This window comes from Haliaeetus albicilla, chromosome 2 (genome assembly GCF_947461875.1).
Source record: "Haliaeetus albicilla chromosome 2, bHalAlb1.1, whole genome shotgun sequence".
Classification (NCBI taxonomy): domain Eukaryota; kingdom Metazoa; phylum Chordata; class Aves; order Accipitriformes; family Accipitridae; genus Haliaeetus; species Haliaeetus albicilla.
Window position 1 is genome coordinate 29,344,787 of NC_091484.1, and position 9,481 is coordinate 29,354,267.

General features: G+C 44.0%; 1 long non-coding RNA gene across 1 annotated transcript; it reads right to left on the reverse strand.

Moving 5' to 3' along the window:
• Positions 1–6,769: 6,769 nt before the first annotated feature.
• On the reverse strand, positions 6,770–9,196 carry LOC138690861 (uncharacterized). Its single transcript, XR_011329675.1, has 2 exons — positions 7,759–9,196; positions 6,770–7,134 (listed from the first exon to the last, which is right to left on the reverse strand). It is a non-coding gene; the product is annotated as an uncharacterized lncRNA (long non-coding RNA).
• Positions 9,197–9,481: the final 285 nt, after the last annotated feature.

Sequence of the window (9,481 nt, forward strand, 5' to 3'; positions counted from 1 at the left end):
GGCAGGGCCCCTCTAATTCTGGTTAGAGTATTCAGTATTCACTTCTCGTAAAATTGGCTCAGAAGTCCCTTCAAGAGGATCAGAAATGAAATCAGCCCTTCTACTCTGTTTGGAAACTGGAGCGGCATTTTTCCTGGTAGAATCCCCTTTTGTGGTGGTTTTTCCTCGCAGTTCACGTACCCGTGCATTTAGGACCGAGGTAGGTTTTCCGTCCCATTTCCTCATGTCCTCTCCCTGATCACATAGGTAAAACCACAGGGCACCTCGCGGTGTGTACCTTCTATATTCTCTCTCTTGGGCAGAGGAGCGCTCACTCCTAATAGCTGAGACATTGGTCCTTACACGTGTGGAGTAGGACATATCCTCTTTGATTTGTTGGACATCCTCGGACAGCTTCTCCACAGCTGCAATGCAGGCTTGTAGGGAGGAAGAGAGATTTTCTTCGTATTGACGGAGTTGGCGAGCCACTTCCTCCACTGTCGGTGCCTCTTCATCCTTCCAGGCCATTATTGCCAATGCGTTGGCATAGGATGATGGTGCGCTCCGTACAAACTTCCGCCACATGGGTCGTGTGCATTGGACTTCGTCTGGATCTTTGGGTAATTGTGGGTTGTCCGGGTCATGATGGATCGTCTCTAGCACAGCTAATTCCCTCAGATATTGAATACCTTTTTCCATGGTGGTCCACTTGCTTGATTGACATATAACATCTTCCTTAAAGGGGTACCTTTCCTTCACACTTGACAGGAGTCGCCTCCAGAGGCTGATGGCTTGTGTCCCTCTTCCAATTGCCTTGTCAATGCCACCTTCCCTGGCAAGCGATCCCAGCTGCTTGGCTTCCCTACCTTCTAATTCCAAGCTATTAGCCCCATTGTCCCAGCATCGGAGGAGCCAGGTGATAATATGCTCACCTATGCGGCGGCCAAAGTCTTTTCGCAGATCCCGCAGCTCACTCAAGGATAGGGACCGGGTTATTACCTCTGGTTCTGCCTCTTCCTCCGGTTCCCGTGATGACCCTGGTTCATCTTCATCCTTCGCTAAGCGAACTGATTTTTTTGTATATTTCTTTTTCTGTACGGGGGCAACTGATGCTGGTGCAGGTTGGTCCGCTGGTTCAGTTGCAGTATCGCTCACTGGGTTTTGGATAACCGCAGTGTCTGTCACTGAGGTTTGGGTAGCAGCAGTGCTCGTCGCTGGGGCTGGAGGGACTGCAGTGCCCATTGCTGAGGTTTGGGTGGCTGCTGTACTCATTGCCGGGGCTGGAGGGGCTGCAGTGCCTGTTGTTGAGGTTTGGGTAGCCCGAGTTCTCGTCGCCGGGGCTGGAGGGGTCACGGTGCCTGTCGCCAAGGTCTGGGTGCCTGCAATGCTCCTTGCCGGGGCTGGAGGGGCCGCAGCGCCCGTTGCCAAGGTTTGGGTGGCCGCGGTGCTCACCATTTTGTTGTTAGGTCCAGAGACTTTCTCTTCCCCTTGAGGGTACTGAGTGGTGTCAAACAGGGCTCGATAGGCATGGGCCAGGCCCCAGCACGTTGCAGTGATTTGTATCTCTCTGGAGCTGCCGGGGTGACAGCATACCTTTTCCAAATATTTTACTAGTTCTTCTGGATCCTGCACTTGTTCAGGGGTGAATTTCCAAAACATCGGAGGTGCCCACTTTTCTAGGTATTTGCCCATACTACCCCACACACCCTGCCACTCATAATTATCCAGCCTTGGGGCACATCTCTGGGTGATCTTCTTAAATAGCTGTTTAACCTTAAACGAGAGCTGAACCACATTCAAAAGTATGCTAATTCCTAGCAGTAGGGCTAGGACCGTGCTAGTCCCAACATTCCAGGAGTATTCAAATTTTTCAAAATTCTCAAACACCATTGTAACTGGACCGAAGGAGAAAGGAGAGGGGAAGAAAGGTACCCCACCCACAGACTGGTTTTCCATGGAGGAAAGGTAAATGGTATAATTATTAATAGTTTCCCACAGATGGCTCCCGCAGTATAAAGGTGACAATGCTAAGTGCAAATACCGGATTAATCCCACAGCTGATGACTTTATCATACCATAAACCAGAGTTATACCATACATCAAAGCGAAAACCTTGATCCACCTCCCACGGATGATAAGCAGTAGAAGAGGAACTACATACAGCAAGCGAGGTGATACATAACAGAGCCTTAAAAACCAGAGCAACAACTCTAAGAATGCATAAATCAACATAATGAATGCTTAGGACAAATTTGTTTTAACAAGCTCTGGTCAGGTTTGTCGTTATCTCAACCCTTCGTGCCCCACGTTGGGCGCCAAAAGGACTGTCGTGGTTTAACCCCAGCCAGCAACTAAGCACCACGCAGCCGCTCACTCACTCCCCCCCCATCCAGTGGGATGGGGGAGAAAATCGGGAAAAGAAGTAAAACTCCTGGGTTGAGATAAGAACGATTTAATAGAACAGAAAAGAAGAGACTAATAATGATAATGATAACACTAATAAAATGACAACAGTAGTAATAAAAGGATTGAAATGTACAAATGATGCACAGGGCAATCGCTCACCACCCGCCGACCGACACCCAGCCAGTCCCCAAGCGGCGAAAAACCCTGCCCCCCCCCACTTCCCAGTTCCTAAACTAGATGGGACGTCACATGGTATGGAATACACTGTTGGCCAGTTTGGGTCAGGTGCCCTGGCTGGGCATGAGAAGCTGAAAAATCCTTGACTGTAGTCTAAACACTACTGAGCAACAACTGAAAACATCAGTGTTATCAACATTCTTCACATACTGAACTCAAAACATAGCACTGTACCAGCTACTAGGAAGACAGTTAACTACATCCCAGATGAAACCAGGACAGGGTGTGCTTGTAATATAATATACACACACAGGTATACTGACCAGTGGGTATAATTTAAGGTATGTTACTTAAAGCAAGTAGAATCGCTTTTATTATTCTTGCAGAAATAAAGAACAACGTATTCAAGATTTGTGGTGGATTTACATTTTTAAACCCACCGAGTGGAGCACTGTCCTGGCTACAGTGGACAGCAAATCCATCCACAATATTTTCTTTTGAAAGAAAAGAAAACCATTTCAAACATCCAAAACGCAACCATCTCGCCATGGCCAAGTCAATTTGTCCTAAGCATCCCCTTATGAATGATTATAGGCTATGTTTGGCTCCGCTCCTTGTTTCACATGGAACAAGATGCTGCGGCTGCTCCTCTAACCTATACGCTGTCGTAGTGGTCACGACGTGGTTACAGAATTTCCCACTGCTCCAGAGCTGTTGTGTGGATATCAGATTAGGACAAGATGCTGTTCCCAGTGCTCAAGTTTTGCCTCATGCCAAGGCTATTTTTCGGTGAGTTGCTCCGCACATATTTCCTCCCAGCATTTGACAGGCTTCAATGTTGTAGGAATTAGGTTAGGTGTCACCTGAAATCTGCAATCCTCTCTGGTGTAACTGTAAACTACTGAGGTTAAATTGCAGAAGGCAAGAATTGCCTACTTAAATTCATCTTGACTTGTACAATACTTGGTAGGCATATAAAAATTCATAAAAGGAAGGATGGCAGCATTTAGTTCCAAATGATATCCATGAAGCTATTTCCTTTCTTTGAGTATCGAAAGCACTAAGTCCTTGTGCACAGCTGAGTTCATTGCAGACATTTCTGAAAGCAGCTATGAATATATTAACCTCTCCAAACTTGAGTAAGCCTCAGGTAAGCACAAAATATTGTCAACTCTGTTTTGCATTCTCTCAGTTAATGTTCTGATGTCTGTCTTCAGCTTTATACTACCACAGAGTTGGCAAGGCACAGGCAAAGCATTTTTTCCCAGCTCCCAACCATATTATAAACTCCACAGGCTTGTAACCAGCATTTATTCTGGTGGCATTCTCTAATGCAGTGAGAGAAAAATGCCTTAACAGAAAGGAGAGCTGCATCTCTCAATGATAAATTTAGTACAAATAATTGCTAATAGAAGAAAAGATTTTATTATATTGTGGAAGAAAAATTTCAAAGGCTAACTGCCCACAGATTGCAATTGTTCTTGTATAAAAGCTGCTTTGAACTGTGCATGGCAAACTGACTCCCTGCTTGGGACTGCTGGAACTGAGCAATGATCCAGCAATATTCCTCAGGGAACCTTTCTCAGCATGCCCTGCTCTCGGCCTCCTCTAAACCCGACCTTCACAGAGATGCAGTGACAGGAATGGCATAGAGACATCTCCTACAACTCATTCTTGTAGTCGTCCTACAACTAAATTGAACTTTATGCAGGAGGTGAAAAAGCCTCTGTGTGGAAGATGACCAGGAGCATCCCCAGGTCCCAGGGATGAGGGACCGCACCACCTTTCCCTCCTCCCCTTTCTCCCTGTACAGATAAATCTATATCTGGTATTGCAAGCCACAGACTTTCAAAACTCTGTCACACAGAAATAGTGTGATTGATTTTAGGACTCATGTCCTCTTAATATATATGGGCTCTGCTTCTTTGCCTTTTGGTGGTGCATCTACAGGTGAGATTTTTCAGGCTTTTTAGGGTTTTTTATGTTAAGGGAAAAGGGATTTACTTCTCTCTCTTTTCTTTCTTTCTTTATTTGCCAGTCATTTCAATACCAGTTATTAAAGTTTTCCTGCAGCAACAATGAACATGGCATTTTCTTTAAAAACACATGGAATGGAATTCTCTTTTAAACCAAGGTAAAGGAATTAAAAAAGATACTAAATATCACAGGTTTCACACTAGAACAAGTGTGGTCCAAACCATTATTTATAAACATGGACTAGATTAAATACGATGAGCCCAATGAATAGCAAAAGCACAACCTTCATAACATGCATCAGAATCATAATCAGACAGGCTTCACAGAAGGATGCCAGACAGCAAGATAGAAATCAAATAATTCCCTTATCAGATGATAAAGGATTATAAGAATGCCCTCACAGAAGAGTTTCAGGGCCCTGGAGTACTGAACATCTTTGAAAAACTTCAAGGTTGCAACAAACCTAAGGAAGTATTGAAAGCAATCAGAGCACGTGTAATCAAGGACGTGGTAGTTAGGGGATGCTCTAGAGGTCAAAACACCTTAAAGGACACCTGGCATAGCCAACCTGCAAAAGCTTGATTAGGAGAATTCTGTCTTCATATGCTACAGGCTCAGCAAACAGACCATAATTTGTACCCTCTGAGAGTCACTTATCTCCTTTGAATTGCAGCTTTGGATTGAACACAGAAGTTTGTACCGTTTGAATGAAGTTTTCTGAATACCCATAGAGCTGGCAGGTGCTTCTGCAGGGTCCAAACCCTGCCATGGAGAAGAAAGACTCTTGAGTCTCATGGGCTCTGGTTCAGTCCCCAAAACAACTGGGCACCTCATTTTTCTGCTATCCTTTCTCAACTTGGACTTCCGGAAGAAGCCATAATAGGCAAGTATCTCTGTCCTCCCAGAGCTGTGCAGTTCAGAGCAAGACCACCAACACTCAACAGATGTGTCTGCCTCACCACAAACTTTTTAGCAAGAAGCCAGGTAAGGACTAATTTTCCCCAATGGGGTGAGCAGGGTTACTGGCAGGCCCTGCGCAAGAGCCATAAGTGTACTTTATTCTTAATTGATATGGGTTGGCTTCTGGGAAGCAAATTATTGGTCTGTGCTGGTATGAAATCAGCTTTTAATCAAGTGACCAAGGCTTCTTTTTTGCTATTTAAAAATTCAAGCCTGGTAATGAACTATAATGATTCACTGAGAGCACTTTTCAGGTAAAGGTCTCAAGTAGCATCCTTAAAATTTCAAAACTCTCGTGAGGTAAGAATTAATGACTGGCTTTACAGATGGGTACATTTTGCTCTGGGAAGGCAAGAGGCCAATTTCATATGGGCAATTAGGTCTCTAACCCCATGGTACCCATACACTTTGGCAAACATGGGCCATGATGTTTTGCCCACAGTGGGAACGCAGGGTGGCTGGTGCTCAGCTGCACACGTGTTTTGCCTGCTAGCCATCTTCTTTAGCCACTGGGTTCTTCTGCCTGGAGTGACTGAGTCCTGCGGTCAAGGTGTACTGCAGGCTACTGCATGTTTTGTGTAACAGATGGGCTCTGCCTACAAGGCAGCCCGGCTTTTGTTTGCTTCCTTCTTCAGACTGCTTTTTCCCTGGTCTCTAGCTAATACCTAGGAGATTATAACAACCTAGGCAGTGAACAGAACAAAATGCAGAACTCCTAATAATAGTCACATTGGACTGAAAAATACTAGCTTTAATCCTTTTTGTGTTTGGGTCTGCATTTTCCAGCATCTATAAAACCTTATTGCTTAAGTACTAAAATACAGCAGATGTCGGTCAAGCATTTCTACAGACTTAAAGCCATGCTTCCGTAACCGTCTATTCCTCCTGGAGTGAGAGACTGGGGAATGGTAAAGCTTTCTTGTGTGTTTTATAAAGGCAGTAACCCTCCTGTGAGCTGGTTTGAGCGTGAGCTGAGTTCTCTGTTGAGATGCTTAGCAGGGAAAGCCTCTGCACAGATGCCTGTGCTCTCCTGCGGTCATCCCATCTCTTGGAGTTTGTGGGCTTAGTATTGGATCTGCGATCTGGTGTCATTTGGGAATGGTTTTTTTTTGTTTTCGGCAAGCATGTTTGCTAAGTCCATGTCACCTGACTTCTCGTGAGTTAGTGCACGTGGATTGTCTACTTGCGTTCTTTGTACCATGTTCACCATCTGATTTCTTCTAATAGTGTGTTAAGCAACTCAACTAGTTATCACATCTGCACACAGGAATGTTTGAGGAGAGCTTTATTTCTCCAGATACAAGTGCTAATCCATTAATTAAATGCATTTACAAAAAAAACCAGGAAATTATTTTGTGTTAAGAAGGTGTGAGTGTAAGAATTGTTGGTGAATTTCATCACTACTTCTTTTTTTTCTTAAAATCACAGACTCTTTATATTCCTATGTAGAAAAAGTCAATAATATCTCCAGAGCATGTTTAATATTTCTGAAGCAGACTTAACTCTTAGAGGATTCTCCTTTCCTTATCTTTTCCTACGTGGGACGTGATGTGCTCTCTTCGGGCACTGTTCTCATACGTACAGATTGAGTCATCCATTCAGGGAATAGAAACCACGTTCCCGCGCTGAGTCACACTGGCCAAATACAGAGTGCCAAACATCAAAAAATGCAGAGGAGCCTTTGCTTCAGAGAGCTTTTGGAAATGGAACGTTTCTTAACTATTACAAACATTTGTTGAGCAATTCTGACAAATCTGTAAAATTCATTACTATATTGAGTATAGGAAAAGGAGTAGTTCCAAGAACAGATGAACTAATGAAACCTAATTTCCTATGAATTTCTATTTCATTAAAGAAATATGTAGAAATCCTGTAAGAGTTAAAACTATTTAATTATTCTAGTCTTTAGTGTTTGAAGAGGATGAGAAGTTCAGTGGAAATCTGTTTCATTACAGAATATTTCTATCTCTGTGAGGGCACTTGCTAGTCTCTAACCATAACATCTAGTCTGTGTTTCTTCTCAGAAACGAGAATAAAATTACCTTTTATTTTTGGTAACTAGCAGTCACCAAACTAGAAGCAGTGCCTGAAGGGTTAGTAGTAGCAGTGAGGGAGGTGCTGCTGGAGGAGAAACTTAGGAAGATCCCATAATGTCTAACCTTGAAAGACGAAACAATAAAGTCAGATGGTGATAAAGCTATTTGCCTGCATATGAAATAAACTTTAAGTCTCCTATAAGTCTGCTTAGGATTGCATTACCTGGTAAAGCAGCAGTTTTATTCAGGGTCAAATGCAACCTGGTAGCTTGCAGAGTAGCCTCCTGTTTGAATACACACAATGAGAAATTAGACTGAGTTGTCTGGTTATGGAATAGCCAAAAGCATGCTGAGGTGCATGAGTTTAGGTATCAAGCATTGTTTGGGTGCTTTTGGGTTTGGTTTGATTTTACAGAACTGCTATAAACAGTTCTGAATACCTTCAGAACTTGAGCCCTGCTTATGAGGTAGGATAGGTCCAAAGTTAAACAATACTGTTTCTGTTCACAAACAGCCCTGTTCACATATGACTGAACTCATACCTGGGCAAAAGTACGGACCAGACAGACAAAGGGGAGCAAAGTATTGTAAGCCTCTTCCTTCTGGGACAGAGTAACATTCAGCTTATGACTCTAAGCAGAACACTGCAGATGCAGTAATTTGACCAGTGCTGTTCAGTCTGTACTAACTGGCTTGGCAAGGACAATTTGAAACAACCTGCATCAGATTGGACAGGAACCTGGCATGAAGTTTGGAGAAAGGGCTTAGTTCACAGAGAGCAGGAGTATCACCAGAGCTATTTCTTTTAAAGAAAAACAGTTTAACTTACAGGTTTATAAGTGATCTAGCAAGCAATGCATGGAACAAGACTCAGTTGTGTACCACACATGAGCTGCTGTAAGACTTGAAGCTGTGAGGTGTCTGTCAGACAGTGTAAAGGGGTTATTGTTCGAGTAGAGTTCTCAGGAAAGATAGCTGCAGTGCCATGTACTCGGGATATGATATACCTGTGAGATTTATAAATCTGATAAAATGATATTAAGAACCTGATATCCTGTGGGACCACTCTGGAAGTGCGAAAATTACGAAGCGTGGGCCCGTCTGGAATGAACTATTTTCAGATTGCTTCTAAAATTGCACTTAAAATCAGGGAAATCGATATTCTTCACAACCGTTTTTCCTTTTGTTTCCTTTCTGCTCCCAAAGCTTTTCATTTCTGTGTTTCCAAACATAGCAATTTAAAACTATGTGGAAGAAGGAAGGCCATTCGCCGCTGTGGAAAGTGTTAACAAGACACACTTCTGGAGCCTGGCCACCAGCCCCGCTGCATTTAGTCTAGCAAGGCTCCTGCTAATTATGTAAGGGCTTTAAAGGAGATAGCAGCTATGATAAATAAGTAAATAAAAACCGCAGCTCTCTAGAAAGCGGGAACTGTTTTCCCTCCCCTTTTCTCCACTGTGACTACAAACCCTCCCCTCTGAGGCTAGAGAAGAGCTAGCAGCACTGCCCGCCCGGCAGCATCCCAGCAGCCGCCAGCCACCCCAAAGGGCTCAGCATGCCCGGGAACATCCACGCTAGCCAACGTCGTGCAAAAGGGCTCGCTGGCTGCCTGCGCAGACCTGCACAGCTATTCGAGCGTGTGCTCTCTGAATACCGGCAGTACCACCCAGACTTCAGTCATTAGCCTAAGGTCATCAGTACATTTCTGGGCATGGGAGTGTCTGCGTTTTATGTATCACTATGGCTTGTCTGGGTGTGTATATATTTGTTTGTGTGCTTGCCCTGTAATGATCCGACCTATCTTACATGTATATTTTAAAATATTTTATAAAGCGAGGGTAGATCTCATTATCTAAAGGAAAGTGAAGCGCAGGGTCAGAGGTTATGCCCTTTGCTGAAGGATACAGAGCAATTCACTGGCGGAGACGTGACCAGGACACCGGGGT